Raw genomic sequence first — 21,603 nt, 5'->3', positions numbered from 1 at the left:
TTTCCGATCCCCTCCTCTTATCTTACCCTCCACTTTTTCAATCCCCATGATTTTGCAAGCCGAAACATCACCACCATGACATAAAGTAAAATGTTGTGATACTGCAGAGCATTTTACTGACATTTTATTTTTAGCATCTAGCGGGTGTCTTCGTATTCTGATTTTTAAAGCATTAGTTGTAGATCCTACGTATTGCAATTTACATATCTCACATTATATCAAATAAGACTGTATATGCAGTATTACAATTAATATAGTTATGTATCATATAATCTTTTCCCGTAGATAAAAATTGAAATTTTTTAGAGGGTTTTGAAACTCCACAACATGTGCATATATTATGGCCACACTTGTAATACCCTTGAACTTTAAGCCAGTTACTCCCATCATCTCTATCTCCAGATATAAATAAACTAGGGGATAATGTTTGACCAATTGTTGGTGCTCGATGTGCAATGAAATTAATTGTATCTTTTATAATTTTCCTCAATTTATTATCTTCATTTAAAATGGGTAAGTTCTTTGGAATAATTTTCTTAATTTCTTTAAATTGTGGACTATATGTTGATATAAAATTTAGTTTATTAGTCCCTTGTTTTGTTTTGTACCACACTTATGATTAGTTTTAGGGAATTCTTCCAAAAGGACTTTCCTATCTTTATTATGTACAATCTTCTCTGCTCTGTCACACAAACCCCTTGAATATTTTCTTTCCATTAGTCTTTCGCTCACTTTCAAAAATTCCCCTTGTAATTGATTTTCCATACTCTTTTTATTCTAGTACATTCCCCTACCGGGATATTTCTGATCACATGTCTCCGATGACATAAATTAGCTTGTAGCGTGGTATTCCTCGCAATAGATTTCCTATATGGTGAAATCTGTAATATACCCTGTGATTTAGAAATATTAATGTCCAAAAAGTTAATGGCAAATTCCTGTGTCTCACTGGTAAAGAGAATATTACTAGTGTTATTATAGACATACTTCAAAAATTCTGATATATTTTCTCGTCCCCCCCTCCCAGACCACCAGCACGTCGTCCAAATAACTACCGTACCAGTTGATCTGAGAAAGGAACGGATTGTCCGATGAAAAAATAAATTCTCTTTCCCAGCAATACATAAAGATATTAGAAATGGCAGGTGATAAACTACCCCCCATCGGGGCTCCTCTATTTTTGTCGATAAAAAATACCATTATACATAAAAAAAATTGTTTCAATAAGAATTCTGTGGCCATACAGAGAAATTGGCATAATTCTTGTGAATAATCACTGTATTGTCTCCGGTTTTATGTTTTCTTATTTTGTTTCCCTGTGGAATGTTTTTTAATAAGAAAAAATAAAGTCTTGGATGTTTTAGAATCTACTTCGCTGGATTTTTTCTGCCTTTACAAGTGTACCCCCTGGTCTACTCCCCAGGATCCGTGCGGAGAGATTCTTTCTGGCTGAGGTGAGCTGATCAAATTTGATATTTTTACGTTAACGAATTGTTATTATGTCTTTAATTTCTGTGAATGCATTACATTTACAAATTCGATTCCTGTGAATATTGTAGCCATAAATTAATACTATATACATACTTACATTTTCCATCAGGAATACACATTTTTAATATATATTTATTTTTGTTGGTTGTAAAATAGTTTTTCAAACAGATTTATTGTACCACTATTATTAAATTCATCATTAACTAATTTATTTTGGTGTGTCCTATTAACTGCTACATGTTGTACTATTTATTGTTATAGACATTTTAACTTTTTGGCACCTTATAATATTTTGGGAGATTTATTTAAATCTTTTGTACTTCAGCATTTATGGTAGCTGCCCCCTTTTTTACGTGGTTTTCCGTGTTTATTATTTTATTTTATTCTGAATAAAATGTAATTGCTATATCATGTTAGAAATAAAATAATTTTTTAAATACATTTTTGCATATATCTCTTCATGATTTCGCGATTACTTTTCATGGAATGTGTTTATCAATAATGGCCGTGTGTTGAGTTACTTAGAGGGCACCATATTTACACTGTTATACAAGCTGTACACTTTACACTGTATCAAAGAGTCAGATCTTCAGTGTTGTCCCATGAAAAGATACAATAAAATACGAACAAAAATGAGATGGGTGTACTGACTTTTGTGATATACTGTATATACAGGTTGCTATAGTGTGTTAAAAGGTGGTAAAGATGGAGGCTTTGGTTCCCTTTAAGAATATAGTACAGTAACTGTTACTGTCACATGACTAATGTATAATCCCATATAGTCTTAAGGGTGCTTTACACGCTACGACATTGCTAGCTATAGAAGCGGCCGGCCAATAGAAGCAGAGGGGCGGAGATGAGCGTCCGGAACATCCCGCCCACCATCTTCCTTCCTCATTGCCGGCGGGACGGAAGTAAGGAGATGTTCGTCATTCCTGCGGTGTCACACATAGCGATGTGTGATGCCGTAGGAACGAGAAACAACATCGCTACTGACCAGACAACGATTTTTTGTAATTAAACGACCTCTCCAAAACTAACGATTTTTGTCTTTTTTGCGATCGTTTTAGGTCGCTCCAGCCTGTCACATGCTGCGATGTCGCTAACGATGTCGGATGTGCGTCACAAACACCGTGACCACGACGATATATCGGTAGCGATGTTGCAGCGTGTAAAGCCCCCTTTAGTTGGCAATCAGGACTAAACTTTGTTACTGTGTAAAAAGATAACCTAATGGATCTCAAAAATGGCGCACCTATGATCCTTGTTATCCCATGGAAACGACTGGCCAGAAGGATTTGAATTGCATGGCCGGTTGCCAAAAATCACTGTTTTATCAGCTGAAACTTATCACTACAGCACTACAGGACTAGTAAACCTGCCTCTATGTAATCCTCTATATTAATGAGCTCTGTCTAATCTGCCACCATCACTGACTGGCAGTTTTCTGCCTATGCACAGTGTACACAGAAAGCTGTCAATCAGTGGCATGAGCAGGATTATACAGAGCTCAACATTTTCAGAATCTGTGGATCTTCAGCAGATACAACAGGGATTTTATAAAAGGTGCATCAATCAGCCCGATAAGTGATCTATCACTGGAATCTGGGTCTCTGCCCCTACATTATGCTGCTCTCAGGTAGATTAGCAAAAACTTGTTGACAGATTCAATTTAAGTCCCTAATTCTGCAGTTTAATGGGACAGAGCAATCTTAAAGTGATCACTAATCCACAGGATAAACTGGGTACATTATTGGAAACCAAACACAAAGGTTATATGCAACAAGTGATTTCTTGTGTAAAGATGGTCAAAATTTATCATACAACTTAAAGTGTGTGTATTCTGCAGCCTGACCATAAAGTCAGGGCTCTGGACCTTGCCTGGGGTAGTTTGGTCTTCTTCAGGTTACTCTACTGGTGAGGTCAGGGTCTTCTACTTAACTTAGGTCTCCAATCTCCCTCTCAGCTCAGGTCACGGATTGTATTCTTAACTTAAGTCATCCATCTTCATCTCCGCTCAGGTCACAGATCTATCTTGCAACTCAGACCTTCTCTGGGATCTGACCATTTTAGGACCCTTCTGTGGCAATGGAGCTGTATGCCCACATCATTGCCAAATCACCTTTCCAGAATAGGATTCTGGCCCCAGCTTCTCTTGGCCCAGCCAGTCCTTTTATATTTAGTAACTGTGACACAACTGCCACCTGACCTAGCATCTCCTCTAAACGCTTCCCTTTAGGGAAAAACACACTCAAATCTTTTAGTTCCTATTTGCTCTTTTTATGCTTGGAAAGCAGATGGCGATGTTTCCTTGCAGACACTATGAGAGGTTAGCTGTATGTGTTCTCTTCTTAGCTGAATGTGTCTTATGCTTAACCAACTCGCTTACATTTGTATTGGACGCTGGTCACATCCATGTGGTGCACAGTATTTGGCTTACAGCCTATCGATGACATTCGTTCTGCAAGCCAGACACTGTGCACTACATGTGTGTGACCAGCGGTACCCTATACAAGCCTTAAAGGGGTGATTCACCCATATTTTTTATTGTCTAGATCGATATTATATTGAGAAACAATGTTTCTCTCAAATACCTTGTGTTGTGTTGTCAATAGTGCCTGTGAGAGGCGCTATTGCAGACCGCTGTTCCCCGTCCAGTGACATACCCGTCCAATGCTGCCTCGTCACATCCGTGCAGCCGGCTACAGTCTTCCAGACTCTGAGCTGTGAGCGGTGTTTCACCTCCAGGTGTCTCCTGCTCCCCCCTCCCTCCTCCCTCCTAGCACAGCACGGCGCGTCTCCTGCTCCCCCCTCCCTCCTCCCTCCTAGCACAGCACGTCGCGTCTCCTGCTCCCCCCCTCCCTCCTCCCTCCTAGCACAGCATGGCGCGTCTCCTGCTCCCCCCTCCCTCCTCCCTCCTCGCAGAACACTGCAAGCAAGAGACGTGCTGTGAGGGAGGAGGAGCAGGGAGCAGATGGGCTCAGAATGTAGCCGGCTGCTCGGATGTGACGAGGCAGCATTGGACGGGTACGTCACTGGACGGGGAGCAGCGGTCTGCAATAACGCCTCTCACAGGCACTATTGACAACACAAGGTATTTGAGAGAAACATTGTTTCTCAATATAATATCGATCTAGGCAATAAAAAATATGGGTGAACCACCTCTTTAACAGTGTGCAATGCTAATACTAAGCAATAATTTCCTCCATGAATTGGTAGGTTGTAAGTGGTTGTCTCATCAATATTTTGCACCTGTGTTGTCTTTGCCTAAATAAGGGTCAGCTGCTGCATCTGTTGTGCATTGGATTTTGTGACCTGGGCAGGAAAATACTGTTGTCCTTTGCTACATTAATTTTTGAATTTCTTGTGGAATTTAAATTCCTTTATGTGTGGCTTTGCTTTAATTTTACAATGGGAATCCAATACCCTCTAATCGAACAAAATGTATAAAAGGGAATCTGTCAGCAGGTTTTTGCTATCTCATCTAAAAGCAGCATGATTTAGGCAAAATTACATAGTTTGACACTGCTCACTTTTTCATGAAGGCTGAGAGACGCCAAAGATGTCACGTCTATAGATACACGCTGGTATGCCGGCCTGATAAGCAGGTGTCAATGCACCTGATATGGCTGCTATTTGGAGATTCATCATCATCATCATCAGCACCACTCAGCTCATGATGTTGAAGTGAATGGCACCAGAACAGAACATTTAGGTCTATGTTCAATGTCTTTTGTATATGTAAACCTTACTCAGACCTTTGACCGGTTATAAATATACTATACAGTGGTACCTCGCTTAACGAGTAACCCTCTTAACGAGAATTTCGCTTAACAAGCAAAGCTTTCTGTAAATTTGTAACCCGCTTTACGAGAAAGCTTTGCTGTACGAGCGAAATTCTCACCGCACACACTTCCGGTTTCGTCCATCCACCACACTCTGACCCGCACTTGCAGTCCACACAAACACACACATGTACGCACAAACACACACGCACGCACACACATACATACAGTATTATGCTCACCTTACCTTCCGTTCCACCGCCGGCCTCATGGTTCCCGGGTACATTGCGACGTCTTCGCGGCGAACTACAAGACCCAGGAGGCCTGCGATGGAACGTAAGGTAAGGTGAACATATAATATAACATAATATGTTTACCTTTCGTTTCATCGCCGGCCTCCTGGGTGCTGTAGTGCGCCGCTGCGCTCCAGTCCACGCTGTGTATCTGCATCCATTACGACGAGGGAGGAACTTCCTGTCACCGCTAATGAAAGGCAGAGCGCTGGCCAATCAGAGGCAAGCGGCTCTGCCTTTGACGTCAGCGCTCTGGCCGGGAAGTTCCTGCCTCGTCGTTATGGTAACGCGTTACACAGCCCGGCCCTGTACCAGAGAACAGCAAGTCCCAGCAGACCGGCGATGGAGCGGAAGGTAAGGTGAGCATATAATATGTGTGTTTGTGTGAGTTTGTGTGTGTTTGTGTGTGGTTGTGCATGTTTGTGCATGTGTGGAATGATAGAATAGGGCAGAGGTTCCCAACTCCAGTTCTCAAGGCACACCAACAGTGCATGTTTTCAGGATTTCCTTAGTATTGCACAGGTGATAATTTAATCACCTGCAAAGGTGCTGAATCCAACACCCATGCACTGCTAAAGAAATCCTGAAAACATGCACTGTTGGTGTGCCTTGAGGACTGGAGTTGGGAACCTCTGGAATAGGGGACCAGGATGGGACATTTTAGAAGCTGTGGAACGGATCGTCATCATTGCAATGATATCCTATGGGAAATCTTGCTCTGCTGAACGAGTACCTTGATTAACAAGCACAGTCCCAGAACGGATTGTTCTCGTTAAGCAATGTTCCACTGTATAACAGTATAGTACAAAAGACTATGCGGAATTGATTAAAGCAGTAATTAGATTAGGAAAGGATGTTGTCTCATAAGTGGTTGTTTGATCTTGCGGAAGTTACTTGGACAGACACAGAATCAACAATATTATGATTAAACATCCCTTTACATCAGGGTACACAACATATTTTGGTCCAAGGGTCACATTGCCATACTGAACCACTCACAAGGATCACAAAAAATTTGATGAGGTACTTACCTGAATACATCATCAGTACCACCATCAATACATTAGTACATCACCAGAAGCACATTTTAAGTATTTGAGGAGGATTTGAGAGTTTTTGCTAAAAAAAAAGAAAAAAAAAGGTGTGAACACGTTATTTAAACTGAGTTTTTAGAGCATAAACTCACTCAATCCTCCTCATAAAACTATTCAAAATTTGGAGATTTAAGACTAAAACAGGCTTTACACACTGCGATATCGGTCCCAATATAGCCAGTGTGGGTACCCGCCCCATTCTGTTGCGCGACACGGGCAAATCGCTGCCCGTGGCGCACAACATCGCCTAGACCCGTCACACATACTTACCTGTCTGGCGACGTCGCTGTGACCGGCGAACCGCCTCCTTTCTAAGGGCGCGGTCTGTGCGGCGTCACAGCGACGTCACTGAGCAGCCGCCTAATAGCAGCGGAGGGGCGGAGCTGAGCGGGACGTAACATCCCGCCCACCTCCTTCCTGGCCGGGAGGCAGGTAAGGAGAGCTTCCTCGTTCCTGCGGTGTCACACGGAGCGATGTGTGCTGCCGCAGGAACGAGGAACAACCTCGTTACTGCTGCAGTAACGATATTTGAGAATGGACCCCCATGTCACTGATGAGCGATTTTGCACGTTTTAGCAACGATGCAAAATCGCTCATTGGTGTCACACGCAACAGCATCGCTAATGCGGCCGGATGTGCGTCACCAATTCCGTGACCCCAACGAGTTCGCATTAGCGATGTCGTAGCGTGTAAAGCCCCCTTTAGTTTTAACATAGCTATGAATCTTGTTATTGATTGCTACATTTGTAGAAAATCATAAAAACCATCAGTACATGAGTGTAACACCAGAACCAATGTCAGCACATGAATACAGCGCCAGAACCACTGTCAGTACAGCAATATAGCAGCAAGAATAGTGCAGTGAACAATTGTAATGTTAGGTCAGCCCCATATACAATTGTTTCTCTATTCCCAGTTTGTCTTTAACAATGGTAAAGAGATGCTGGGAGTTGTGGTTACCAGCTATCATCAGACAGCCAACCATAAAGAACCTCAGTATTCATGAGACATTTTCAATATCACAAATAAACATCCAGGTTTCTTTTGTCTCCACGTAGTACAGATACCATGATGATATTTCATACTCAGAATTTGTCTTTGCAGATTTCTCTCATCTCTGCCTTCACCAGCACTTCCCAACATGGTTTCCTTAAAAATAAAATTATCATCATACTGGCCATAAATAAAAATATCTCACATGCTGCACCCCTAAATAAATAATTGCCCCTTACTGTGCTTCTTCCACAAAATATCTCTCTCCCCACAATGCCACTCTATTTAATATCCCCCTCACACTGCCGCTCTCCATAATATGGCCCCCATAATGCCCTTCTGTATAATATGCCCCCCCCTCACAGTATCTCCCCATAATATCCCCCTCACACTGTGCACCTCCATATTATTCCCCAAACTGCTCCTTTCCCTAATGTCATCCTCCCCACAGTGCACCACTCCATAATATACGACCACACTGCCCCTCTATATAACATTGACCCCCACTTACCCTCTCCATAATACCCTTCCCTACACTGCCTCTCTCCATAATATCCTCCCACACTGCCACTCTCCATAATATTTCTCCCACACTACCCCTTCCAATAATATGTCCCCCATACTGCCCCTCTCTATTTTGCCCCCACACTGTGCATCTCCATAATATTCCTCACACAGTCCATCTCTAATATTCCTCCCCCTATACAGACCTTCTCCATAATATCCCCCCCATACTGCCACTCTCCATACTCCAACCCAAACCCACACTAAGCCACTGACACACCCCACACTCTCTTCCCGCTCCAAAATATCCGTCAAACTGCCCTTTCCATAATATTCCAATGCCCTTTGCTATGTTCTGCCTCCTTTCACAATATCACCCCGTAGTGTGTGTTCCTTGGCACACATTTAATCTTCCGGTCCCCTAAGGAGCACTTTCCGGGGCCAATGTCTCCAATGTCTCTGCGGCGCTGATAGCAGAGTGATAACGTCAGCAGCGTGCTGACCTCATCACACTGCTGCATGTTGAAGCAGAGGCTGATACTCTGCTCCAGTGATGGCACTCAGGATTTCAAATGTATTCACATCTGACAGGCGCAAATACATTTGAATATTAGGAGCAGAGAGGGGCGACTGCTGGACAGGTACGTGGGCCGTAGCAAAGCCTTATGTTGTGCAGACTTGCGTTACATAAAGAACTCTATCACTAGTGTCCAAAATATTCTCTGGTGAGAATACATTATAATTTTGCACAGTTTACACATATTATAGGGTATAATAATAATAATTAATAATAATTTTATTCATTTATATAGCGCTATTAATTCCACAGCGCTTTACATACATTGTCAACACTGTCCCCATTGGGGCTCACAATCTAGAGTCCCTATCTGTATGTCTTTGGAGGGTTTGTCCTACTTTTGATCTTTCTTAAATGTATGTAATTGGGTCTAAGAAAGTAATTTCTGAAATTGGGTTTATTAAAAATTTTGCACTGTTTACTTTACCTCTGTGTTGTACTGTCTCCTGCTGATTGCAGAATGAGATAATTGAAAGTTCGTCAGTCAGGGCACTGTATACTGTCAGACAAGGAGTTTGTAATTCCTTCATCTGTCTTTTTCTGAGCACCTCTCTGCTCATTATCACCACAGATCACAACAAAGTTGAATGTGAAGACAAAAACATATCCTGCAAACGTAGAAATGCAAATTATGAAACCCAATTGCAACACTTAATTTTTTTGCCTCAAATATGTACATTTAAAAAAAAAAATTGTCCTCCTGTCATGCTTGCCAAGTGTGACAACCGTGTCACGAGCGTTCAGACCTTTGGGTGTTTGACGCACAACAAAAAACACAACAAACAAAGGGGACAACGGGGACACAATAACAACAGAGGGCCCTGGAGCTAGTGAGAGGGGTAGATGGGACACCTCCTATCCTCACCTGCAACTGTCCCTAATCTCTTTGCTAGTCCCTAATACAGTCTCTGCAACTGTCGCCAAGCAGGAACCTGAGACTCTGAGAAGCCCTGTAGCCAGGGCTAGTGAGAGCCAGGTGAGGTTCACTAAACCCACCGCTGCACTAATAAACCGGGGAGACAGCAACGAAAAAAGGATAAAGCCCGAGTTCAGGACAACTCCTCAGCAGAACCTTCCACCAAGGCAGCCAGAGAACAAAAAAAAAATTGTATCTTCAGCAATGATTGCTGGCAAACACCACTACTTAAACCTGAAGGGGTGTGGCTAAAAAGCAACTGCAGCTGAAACACTAAGCTAGGAACTGCTGGGCAACAAAATTGACAAATTCATTAGGCATGGAAGAAATGAAACCACGTTTAAATTTAGAGCCCAAGATGAAAATGAGAAATTCCAGTTCAGAATCCGTCACTAGTCTCCAAAAATAGAGAGATGACCATGACACCTCCATGAGTAGACAACCACTTTCATTTCTTTAACCTACAGTGGCATGGAAAAGTTTGGGCACCCCTGGTCAATATTACTTTTATTGTGAACAATTAAGGAGGTAGAAGATAAAATGATCTCTAAAAAGCATGAAGTTAAAGATGACACATTTCTTTTGTATTTTAGGCAAAAAAAAATGAAAATCATATTTTACATTTTTAAATTAACAAAAAGGGAAGCTGGGCGGATGCAAAGGTTTGGGCATTCTGCATGGTTACTACCCAGTTGCACCCCATTTGGCAAGTATCACAGCTTGTAAAATCTTTTTCTAACTAGCCAAGAGTTTTTCAATTCTTGTTTGAGGGATTTTTATCCATTCCTTTTTGGAACAGTCTTCCAGTTCTGTGAGATTCCTGGCTCATCTTGCATGCCCTGCTCTTTTGACGTCTAGCCACAGATTTTTAATGATGTTCAGATCAAGGGACTGTAAAGGTCAGCTTTCACCTTTTGAGGTAGTCTATTGTGGATTTTGAAGCGAGTTTAGGATCATTATCCATTTGTAGAAGCCATCCTCTTTTCAACCTCAGTTTTTTACAGATGGTGTTATGTTTACATCAAGAATTTGTTGAAATTTCATTAAATACATTCTTGCCTCTACCTGTGAAATGTTTCCCATGCCATTGGCTGCAACACAAACCCAAAGCATGATTGATCCTCCATGCTTAATGGTTGGTGATAATTTCAGGAAAAGAACATATGTGCCCTTTTTTCTTCACATATACCTGTAAGCCACGTAATAGGGTGGGCTCCCAAGCATACAGTTAAGTCGCGAACGAGAAATAAACGGCTCCAACACTAGATCAACCAACAAAAGTATTTTACTTAAATATTTGTATGAACAAAACCAGAATAGAGGAAAACACTCAGAGAAAATCCAGAGACACTCGGCCAAGAGGCCAAGACCCTTATGCTGTACAGTGTGGCACCATACAATATGTGTCAACTACAATATATACATTATGCGTTCCCTACAGGTGTGCCTGGATAATCCAACTGCCAACTACCAAATAATACCCTTGATCCTGAAGCAATTGGATAGGTGTATTATACGAGTCACCCACGGTATAGCACAATGGCTTACAAACTTAAAATAAGTTCACTCTAATCCCCAACTGAATATTCCCCTCCCTTACTATAACTACAGTGAACATTGATGGAAAGTTCTTTCTCGGATTCAACTGAAATGACCATACAAATTATTATATGCAATGGCTGCTTAGCCAGAAATGGAGTATAAAAACGTGAGCAAATAGTACATAATTGTGTTGTTCTTCACAATCTCCCTTCTGGATGAGCTCAAGTATGGCCTAAAGTCCATGACAGGCCTTGGCAACAACTAGGTGTAAGTAAGATCTTTGTGATCAACACAGAACCCTCAATGGTGAATAGATAGGTGATGAAGCAGTGAAACTGGTAGTCCCAAATGGTGATTGTGGCAGTAACTGCAGCCTAAAACAGTAACTATGCCTATCTAAACAATCTACATGCACTTCCTCAGTCTCAAGTATTTTGGCACCAAACTTTTATGAGGTGTGTGCTTGGTTATTCACCGCGATGATGCAATAGACCTTAGTTATCTTACCGACCCAAGTCTGTTCTGGACAAGTCGAATTAGAGGCTTCTCCATCAGATGAATGGTACTGCTGGTAATTGTGGTTCGATTTCTCGTCGGCGTCCCTATCAGCAATTTTCTCCCATCTGGTAATGTTTTGAGCATGGACAGGGTCAACTCCATTCCATCATGGCTCTGGTCTAGTTGAGAAACTATTATTGACTCTCTCTCCTGCACGTCTTCTTTCTCTGTGTTCAGTAACTGCCAACTGCCCCCAAAATGGCAGCTGCTTTACTTCCTGTTATGTACATTGTATGCCAGCTTGTAACTCTGCCCCAGTCTCAAGCTATGTATTGGAAGGCTTTCATCTATGCTGGGAAACAGCAGCCTCTTGTAGCTGAATAATGACATTTCAATCCCTTATAAAGGATTATCACGTCATTACATACAGAAAGCAGGTGGTAAACTTACATACTATAAGTGCAATGTTCACACTTATGTGACAAATATGTACATCTAAACTATGCTGGTGAGCCAGTACATGGGCTTGTCATCTGCATCTTTCCCCAGGTACATATTTGTGACCATGGGCAATGGGGGCTGTTTCACCATCTCATAGGCCACCCCAGTAGAGGTTGATGTCCTCAGCAACCCTCCCTATACAGATTCATCTTGTTCATAGTGCTGTTGAGGTCATCCTACACAAAGCCATAGGATCAGGAACTTTGAGTACATTCATTGGGAGAGGGATGGCCGGCTGTGCAACTCCCTCCCTGCGTGGCAAGCTTACCATGGTCAGAGTCTCCATTGATCCTGGCACAAGGACAACCCACAATTCCTCAACTAAAGAGATTTCCACTGTACCCAGGGTAGGGGTAGGCACCTCCTATGCTGTCTTGGGCTCTTCAAAGGTGCAGCGTCACAACATGTTACGATGAAGGTTCTGCGAGTGTCCCTAAGACCCTACTGTGACTGTACCTCATAGACTAGGGTAGCAGGGTCTACCCTCCTTTTTGCCACATATGGGAACACCTCCCACTGCTCATCCCACTTCCAGGTTGAATTTTTGTCCTTGACCATCACCCGGTCGTCTGGAGGATACTCGTTCTTTTGCATGAGTCCTGGGTTGAGGTTACAACTTGTCTCAGCTCCTCCCTCACAACCTTGTGCATTTTTCTTAGGTGTTGGCGATGCATTTGGATCAGGCATGTTGAGAATCTCGATATACCGGCCTGCTCTCCCGAACAGGAGCATATGTGGTGAGTAACCAGTGGTACTATCTCCCCAGTTGTTTTAGGCCCATATTAGTTTCGGTAAGTATTCTGGCCATCAAGCTTTTTAACTATCCTCCAGAGCCTGCAACATCTGGAGCAAGGTGCGTTGAATTGCTCACCCACAAGCCTCGTTCCCTTGTTGGTGGTATGGAGTCATGCGGTATTGCTCAATGCCATTAAGCTGGTACAGCTCGGTCATCGGGGTGCCCTGAAAGCATGCCCCCTGATATGAATGAATCCTTTGTGGACATCCAAACACCTGTATAAAGTGTTTACAGACCGCGACTGACTCTCCTGTCTGCTCTCTTGTGGTTACGGCCACTTCATATATTGTGAAATGGTCTGTCATGACCAGATAGTACACGTGTCCTGAGGCAGAATACTCAATCTGTACATAGTCAATCGTGAAGATCTCTTAGACGTTCTTATGACCTGGAAAAACTGGGAATCCCAGAGTGTCACCAGAGTGGTTGGAATCTTAGTGGACTGCAGACCTCCCACTGACACAAAACTAGAAGTAGCTGTGGGCCGTGCCTACGATGACCTGGTCGCCTGTTACGGGGGCTGTCGGATAATAAGGGAATAGAAGGCTATCTGACAGTCAGGGTCCACCGTGCAGAGCTCTGCTGCAGAGTATGGCAGATGTGAGACTGTGACCGGGGTTATCTATGACGGCCGGTACGTCTCGCCCCGGTTGCGCTCACTCCATGTATAGAAAGCAACTCCACTCCAGGGTTTATGCTGTTTCCCTGCAGGCTGAAAGGAGGGTTAAAAGGAAACAGGAAGATGGGCGTGGGGCCTTAGTGGGAGGGAGTGAACACAACTCCCTGAGTGTCTGCCCGGGGATCACATGTATATTGTTGTTGGACTTTTGGTTTGTGTAATAAACCGTGTGCTGTGACCCTTGTTGCCTGGATCCCGTGTCTTCTGCCGTGCAGCCGACCACGTTACCTCACAGATGGTGGAGAATGCGGGCATGCCAGCCCGGTGAGGTGTAGCATCCATCCCTGGTGACCCGGTAGCACATGTCCTGGATTCGAGCGGCTATACTACAGCCCAAACCCGGTGACGCCATGGAGGACATACTAAAGCAGCTGGCTCAGGCTAATGCACAGCAACAACAGGCTAATGCACAGCAACAACAACAGGCTAATGAACAGCAGCAACAGACCAATGCACACCTGCTCCGGTCGTTGGATCGTCAGCAGCAATCCTTGCAATTGCAGGAAAAAAGGCACCAAGAACAGATGGTTCTCCTGGCCAAGTCTATCCGTGCCGGACCGGCAGCAACAACCCCGGGACCGGGTGACGACGGCAGCGTCCGGAAAGTGGTGAGACAAGCGTTGCAAAAGATGACCCCGGGGGATGATGTGGAAGCGTTCCTGGCGGTGTTTGAGCGGGTGGCCGAGCGGGAAAAGCTGCCGACCCCCCAGTGGGCTGAGGTATTGTCGCCCTATCTGACGGGGGAGCCCCAAAAAGCGTACCTGGACCTCTGTACCGAGGACGCCATAGAATATGCGACCCTGAAAGCCGAAATACTTGCTCGGTTGGGGGTGAATACCTATGTACGGGCTCAGCGGGTAAATCAGTGGTTCTATGAGGAAGCCAAACCCGTACGCTCCCAGGCCTATGACTTATTGCATCTGGTAAAGAAGTGGTTGCAGCCTGACACTCTGAGCCCTGCGCAAATGGTGGAAAGGGTAGTAGTTGATCGCTTTGTGCGCACTTTACCCGTCACCATTCAACGGTGGGTAGGACAGGGCGACCCAAGTACCCTGGACCAATTAGTGTGCCTGGTGGAGCGGCATGTGGCTACGCAGGACTTGATACGGGACACTGAGACTTTGCGTACCGCCCGTCGGTCCGGCCCCTCCAAGCCTAGAGTCAAGGACCCACCGCTGACACCGGTGCGGGAGACCGCTACCGTCCCGTCCGAGGCCGCGCCCGCCGTCCCTGAGGTCCGGAAGGCTATGTACCCTAAACGACAACTCGTCAAGGGGGTTTCCTTCCCTATTAGATGTTGGCGGTGCCAGCGGGTGGGACATATGGAAGTCCAGTGTCCACTCACCACGGAGCCCATGGATTGTGGGGTTACCCGGCGGGGTTCAATGTATGCTCAGGTGGTGTGTACCACTGACCTTGTCTCCCCGGAGACTGCGCCCCACTTGTGCCAAATACAGGTGAATGGATGTCCGGTTACAGGCTTGTTGGATTCCGGAAGCTTAGTGACCCTTGTGCGATCAACCCTAAGGGCTAAAGTAAAGGCCACAGGACGTACCGTGGGGGTGGTTTGCATACATGGGGACCGCCGAGACTATCCCACGGGGATTGTCACCATCACAGCACCCTGCGGTCAGGTGCAACATGAGGTGGGACTTATTAACACTCTTCCCTATGACGTGATACTAGGAAGGGATCTGCCCTATTTTTGGACTCTATGGAAGGGGCCTCCTAAGTCCCCTCAGATATTGGACAGTCCGCGACCTGAGCCCGACAATCCCGAATCCGGGACGCCTGCCGTAGGGGTCCCCATGATAGGGACAGAATGTGAACCCGATCGGTCGCCCCTAGAGGTATTGGCAGGAGAGGCTGAGATGGTCGAGCCCATCCCGGAGTTGGAGGCGTCCCCGGATACGTTTGGGACAGCCCAACTCCAGGACCCTACATTAATACATGCCCGGAGTCGGGTGATAGTGGTTGATGGGGTGGCACAGCTGCCTGGTGCCCAGGTAAGGTACCCCCATTTCGCTCTTAAGCAGGATTTACTCTACCGGGTAGATGAAATACGGGGCGTGGGGGTAGAGCAGTTGGTGGTGCCCCAGCCATATCGCCGGCGGGTCCTCGACTTAGCTCATAAACACCTGATGAGTGGCCACCTAGGGGTCAAGAAAACGCAGGAGCGAATATTGCAAAGGTTTTATTGGCCCGGGGTCTTTGGGGAGGTAAAACGGTTCTGCGAAACCTGCCCGGAGTGTCAGCTTACCGCACCCCTGGCCCACTTTCTCAGTCCATTGGTACCATTACCCATTATAGAAGTCCCTTTTGAACGGATAGGGATGGATCTGGTGGGGCCCCTCGTAAAGTCCGCTCGAGGGCACCAACACATCCTAGTGATCGTTGACTATGCCACTCGGTATCCAGAGGCGATACCTCTCAGACATACTGCGGCGAAGCTTATAGCTCGGGAGTTGTTTGCTGTGTTCTGCCGGGTGGGGTTGCCCAAGGAGATCCTTACGGATCAGGGGACCCCGTTCATGTCTAAAGTGACCAAAGAGCTATGCCGGCTACTCCAGATCAAGCAGTTGCGTACGTCTGTGTATCGTCCTCAGACGGACGGTTTAGTGGAACGATTCAATAAAACCCTGAAAACCATGCTCAAAAGGGTGATTTCCAAAGACGGGAAAGACTGGGATATGATGCTTCCCTATTTGATGTTTGCCATACGAGAGGTGCCACAGGCATCCACGGGGTTTTCGCCTTTTGAGTTGTTATACGGGCGACATCCCCGGGGATTGTTGGACCTGGCAAAGGAAACATGGGAGCAAGAGCCCACCCCCCATAAAAGTGTGATTGAACACATTTTAGGAATGCAGAACCGCATAAGCGCGGTCATGCCAATTGTGAAGGAGCATTTACAGGAGGCTCAGGCCGCGCAAAGCGGCCGCTACAATAGACAAGCCACCGTGCGGACCTTTAAACCCGGGGATCGGGTGTTGGTATTGATCCCCACGGCGGAGAGTAAATTCCTGGCTCAGTGGCAAGGCCCCTACGAGATAAAGGAAAGAGTCGGGGTGGTCAACTATAAGGTATTGCAGCCCGGTAGGCGGCAACCTGAACAAATATACCATGTCAACCTATTAAAACCTTGGCAGGAACGTGAAAGCCTGATGGTTGCTTTTTCCCCATCTCCCTCCTCTTCGGGTCGTTCAAACCCGGCTCCAGCGACCTCCGGAGAGGACGAACCGGAAGTAAGGATTGGAGAAGCCCTCACCAAGCAACAGAGGCGAGAGGCCAGACGGTTGGTTCAGCAGAACCCCGATGTCTTCTCCGAGCTGCCTGGTAGGACCAGTCTGATACGACATGACATTGTCACCGAGCCTCACCTGAAGGTACGCCTGAAGCCATACCGGGTGCCGGAGGCTCGAAGACAAGCCATATCAGAGGAAGTGAAGACAATGCTACGCCTGGGGGTCATCGAAAAATTCCGGAGTGAATGGGCTAGTCCCATTGTCCTAATACCAAAACCCGATGGCTCCTTAAGGTTCTGCAATGACTTTAGGAGATTGAACGAAGTATCCAAGTTCGATCTCTACCCCATGCCCCGGGTGGATGAGCTGATTGATAGGCTGGGACAGGCGCGATATTTCACCACGCTCGATCTGACCAAGGGGTACTGGCAGGTGCCACTGACGGAGTCCGCCAAGGAGAAAACCGCTTTTGTTACGCCAGAGGGTCTCTTCCACTATGTTGTCTTGCCTTTTGGGTTACATGGCGCTCCGGCCACGTTCCAGAGGTTGATGGACTTGGTGCTGGAACCCCACCAGGCGTATGCATCAGCTTACCTTGATGACATCATTATTTACAGCTCTGAGTGGCAGACCCACTTGGAACAGGTACAAGCGGTGGTGAACGCGCTCCGAACAGCCGGATTGACAGCCAATCCCAAGAAATGTGCGTTGGGGCTCACGGAAGCCCGCTACTTGGGCTACGTAATAGGCCAAGCAGTGATTAAGCCCCAAATTAACAAAATTGAGGCGATCCAGAAGTGGCCTAGACCCCTGACCACGAAGCAGGTTAGGGCCTTCCTGGGTATCGTGGGGTACTACAGGAGGTTTGTAAAAAATTTTCCGGGACTATCAGCCCCCTTGACGGACCTTCTCAAAGGCAAGAAAGCCGTCATGGTGCGCTGGACACCGCAGGCCGAGGACTCCTTCCGGGCCCTGAAGGGGGTCCTGTGCGGACAGCCCGTTCTTGTCAACCCTGATTTCCGGAAGGAGTTCATAGTACAGACTGACGCCTTGGAGGTCGGCCTGGGGGCAGTGCTGTCTCAGGTGGTTCAGGGGGAGGAACACCCCGTCACCTTCTTAAGTAGGAAGCTCACCCCTCCCGAGCGGAATTATAGCGTAGTGGAGAAGGAGTGCCTGGCGATCAAGTGGGCCTTGGAGTCCCTGCGCTATTACCTGCTGGGACGACAGTTTCGCTTGGTGACTGATCACTCTCCGCTGGTCTGGATGAGGTCCGCCAAGGAACGGAATGCCCGGGTTACCCGGTGGTTCCTTTCTCTGCAGAACTTCCGGTTTACGGTTGAACACCAGGCCGGTAGGTTGCAGGGCAACGCCAATGCCTTGTCCCGCGGCCCGTGTTTGATGGCAGGAGTTCAACCCCGCTCGCTTGAACTGAGGGGGGGGGTATGTGAGACTGTGACCGGGGTTATCTATGACGTCCGGTACGTCTCGCCCCGGTTGCGCTCACTCCATGTATAGAAAGCAACTCCACTCCAGGGTTTATGCTGTTTCCCTGCAGGTTGAAAGGAGGGTTAAAAGGAAACAGGAAGATGGGCGTGGGGCCTTAGTGGGAGGGAGTGAACACAACTCCCTGAGTGTCTGCCCGGGGATCACATGTATATTGTTGTTGGACTTTTGGTTTGTGTAATAAACCGTGTGCTGTGACCCTTGTTGCCTGGATCCCGTGTCTTCTGCCGTGCAGCCGACCACGTTACCTCACACAGAGGATAGGGGAAACCTGTACCACCAAAGCGGTACTGACACTGTTGCGTCACAGTGTCACCAAGACCAATAGCGGCGTATACTGTTTAAGTCACAGCGACTACCTTATTAGAATAACATAGGAGTGGAAGTGCAAAAGAGTGAGGAATACAACATAAAAGTGCATAGAAGTCTCACAGTCTGTGAGCGTGAAGGCACCTGTCTCAATTAACAGTCACAGAGACTAGGTGTAGTGTGTGCAATATGGCACCTACCTATGTCCGCTCCACTTGTGGTGCAAGGATGCTGCTAGCTTGAAACTCCTGCCTATGACCGCTCCCCTAGTGTGCGAGGATACGGACTGCTGCAGGAGGCAGCGTAGTGGAGCGTTACCCTAGAAGGCAACGACCACCTAACCTACCTATGTCCGCTCCACTAAAGTGCGAGGACACAGACAACAGTATGGCTGAAAGGTACAGGAGCGCTACCCTACCGATAGCGCTCACCTCAGAGTAGAACCACAAGGCCCAGTCAGACCATGTGCAGCAAGCACCTGCCTATGTCCGCTCCACTAAGGTGCGAGGATACGGACCACAGCATAAGCTGCAAGGTACAAGAGCGTTACCCTACCGATAACGCTCACCTAGATAGAATAGGTGCCGCAAGGGACATGCACAGAGCGTCTACTCCTATGCAGGAACCAAGAGGACTGAGCGCCGGGCAGCGTTCATCAGGGTCTTATATAGACTCTGTGCCTCATCCAGGATGGAGGACACCAGAGCCAATCCGCTGCCAGAATGACAGCAATGACGTCACGCTGGCCTATCACCGAGCAAAGCGTCACAAGCACATGACCTGCGACCAATCGGCATAGAAGGCGTCAGAGACATGTGACCACGTGTCACAAGCACATGACCAGCGGCCAATCAGCTTACAAGGTGTCAGAGACATGTGACCTCGTGTCAGCGATGATGTCACCCGCACATGTGCAATGGCTCCAAGATAGGACTTAGTCTCCAGCGCTTGCACATGTGCATTAGCAAGAAATCCGAGCATAGTCTCCAGTGCTCGCACATGTGCAGTAGCAAGAAATCCGAACATAGTCTCCAGTGCCACAGCAACCGTAACATCGCCTTGACACAGCCGGTGAACTAATTATTCCTACAGAGAGAAATACAAGAAAAGCTAATCTGCCTTGGAGCAGTCCCCCAAAGATATACAGTAGATAGCCCCCCACATATAAAGATTACGGTGATGTAGGAAAACACAATACACAGTAAGAAAGCAGAGTCAGCAAAAATGAGGCCCAAACTATCTATATAGGAAAGGATAGGAAAGAGCACTGTCTGCAGCCGTGCAAAACCCTAGAAAATATTAACACGCCTGATATGGAAAAAATACTGAGTCCACACGGACTCTGCCCCCACTATATCAGTACTCTGGTGTTACTGGGATCCAAGCAAAACACTAATATAGAGGAGGGACTGAAATCAGTACCAAGCATGACAAAACAAAATATACTGCAGAAAATGAAGGAAGGTACACAGACATTCCCAGCAGGGAATGATCCAACTCCACCCAGACTCCACACAAGAAAAATCAGAAAAAAGCCTTCGTACCTAAATAGCAAACAACAAGTAAATGGAAGCAACCAGCAAGGTACAAAGACCAGACTTATCTGAAATGAGTCCAGGTAGAAAGAGAAGGTTAGGCTGGCTTCAGAATGTCCTAGAACACAGGAGGAAACAATGAGCACCGGCCAGGAACAAGACAACACTACATAGTTATATAGGCCAGTCAGAACCACCAGACTTCCAATCCTCATCAGCTGTCTGGCCTCTATCAAGCAAGCCAACTCCACTACCAGCATTGACCACCAGATGGAGCCCAAAACTGGAATCCAGTCCAAATGTGTTCACAACACTGGGCTCTTACTCAGCTCGCAAGGGTGGCACTTGAGACATGAATCGGTTACCATGTCTCCCAAGTCAGGGCAATTTACCAGCCATTGAAGCCACTTGTACGTCTTATTGCTCCCAAAATGGGCACTCCACTCATGGGCTTTCCAGGCGGACTTTGGTCCCAAAGACTTGAGGATGACAATTTGTTGCCGATACCGCAACTCAGACTTTAAATATACAGTCCGGCATAGGAGCCCGTGGGTAGCATTCAGCTTATACCACTGCCTCAGCAATTTCTGGCCCTCTGGGGTCAGATGGGCTCACTCGTCCGGCCATCGCAAGACCCTTGTCTGGACCCACTCTTTCACTCTCCATAGGTACGGGCAGCCATTTACGACTCTCCCCAAACAGCCAGTGTCTTGGAAATATAAGCCATCCAACTTTTGTTCGAGAGCTCCTAGTTTGGCATTCCCCTGTGCTAATGGGTTATTATCCATCATTACTGTCACTTTGACACCCATCGGGTACTCTGCACATTTTTCAGTCATGGCCCATACCAGTGCCAAAAGATCCAACTTAAAGGAGCTATAGTTGTCAGTGTTGCGCTCCAACTCCCTCAGAGACTGACTGCCGTAAGCAATTACTCTTTCACGTACATCTTGAATTTGAGATAATATGGCCACAGAACATTTAGACTCCAGTCAGAATATAACAAGCTCAAAACCTCCTATAGTGCCTCAAAGGCTTCTTCCTGCTGTGGTCACCACTCAATGGGCTGAGCCTTTGATTCCCCAGCCGTGCCCCTCAGCAATTTGTTTATCGGATCGGCCAGATGAGCACACTTCGATATAAATCTTAAATAGTACCCTATCAGACCTAGAAAGGCCCATACATCCTGTAGGGTATTCCGCCGGGGTCACTTCTGGATAGCCTCCACCTTGCTAGCAGCTGGCTGTACCCCCTCTGGGATGACCACATGTTCTAAGTACTCTATCCGATGTTAAGATAACTGACACTTCCTGGGCTTGATCTTGAAGATGTGGTCTTACAG

The sequence above is a fragment of the Anomaloglossus baeobatrachus genome, chromosome 2, assembly GCF_048569485.1.
Source record: "Anomaloglossus baeobatrachus isolate aAnoBae1 chromosome 2, aAnoBae1.hap1, whole genome shotgun sequence".
NCBI classification, from domain to species: Eukaryota; Metazoa; Chordata; class Amphibia; order Anura; family Aromobatidae; genus Anomaloglossus; species Anomaloglossus baeobatrachus.
The sequence above is the reverse complement of the archived record's forward strand: the minus strand, read 5'-3'. Positions refer to the sequence as shown.